Genomic DNA, 1,175 nt, shown 5'->3' on the forward strand with positions numbered 1-1,175 from the left:
GCCTCGTTAATTTGGCTGACACCATTATAGTGATACAGGGCAGGGAATTGTACTGACGGAGCCTCATGGAGTGCAGCCATGAGGCAGACACCCCACGGGGTACTGCACTAACCAGAGAGCCCTGCAGACCCCTGCGCATGTGGAATGCGATAGCCTCGTTAATTTGGCTGACACCATTATAGTGATACAGGGCAGGGAATTGTACTGACGGAGCCTCATGGAGTGCAGCCATGAGGCAGACACCCCACGGGGTACTGCACTAACCAGAGAGCCCTGCAGACCCCTGCGCATGTGGAATGCGATATTCCTGATCGCTGGGGGAAGAGCTGCATGACCTGGGGATGTTTTGGCTCACAGATATCCAAGACAGAGGAAGGCCTGAGAACAACTTCCATCTGATGTGTTAGGTCAGTGCACGTATTTTCATCTGTGTGATAATCGTGACTCCGTGTATCTACTGGAGATGGTGGATGTTTATGAGGGTTTACGCTTCCATGGGTCTCCAGTGCCATAGCTGGGAAAGACACCTGGACTGAGACTGGAAAAAATGCAGGAAAGGGGTCCTGGAGTGATGGGGTTCATGGCCAGAGGGCTGGATCTTCAAACACTTGGAGTGAGGACAAAGAGCCAGGGAGGGAAAAGAACAGGGAAGTTAAACATCAGCTACGCTAAGACACAACACTGAAAACATTGGAAAGCAGATTAAAACTTGACCAGTTTAGGGGGGGATTATCTGAGGTGGACCACTGTGTTGAGCAAACAGCTGGATGCAGGAAAACGCTCCAGCTCACCTCTCTCTTTAGCCTAAGCCATGGAGCAAAACAGTACATTTCCTTATTCTTTGTTTATTCAAACACAACATACCTAACAGACCAGTATTTTGTTTGCTACAAGTTTACCCCTCTCCAGCACGTCTGCTGATGGTCAGCCTCAAGACTCCCGTTGACGTCATCCGTACTAGATGCGGACATCTCTCCTGTTAAGGGAGGCTGAGAGAGTTGGGGGTGTTCAGATGCTGTCAGTTGGGGGAGTTGCTGCTGTGTTCACGGGGACGTCTGAATCCCCTCCTGGGATTCGTCTTAATGTTGACACCGAATCCCACACCTGTGGGACCACCAGCTCCTTGGCTGGACACCCATCTTCCAAGGCTTCCCAGGTTCAAGGAATACTTCCTT

The sequence above is a fragment of the Eurypyga helias genome, unplaced genomic scaffold, assembly GCF_000690775.1.
Source record: "Eurypyga helias isolate BGI_N326 unplaced genomic scaffold, ASM69077v1 scaffold14487, whole genome shotgun sequence".
Lineage (NCBI taxonomy): Eukaryota > Metazoa > Chordata > Aves > Eurypygiformes > Eurypygidae > Eurypyga > Eurypyga helias.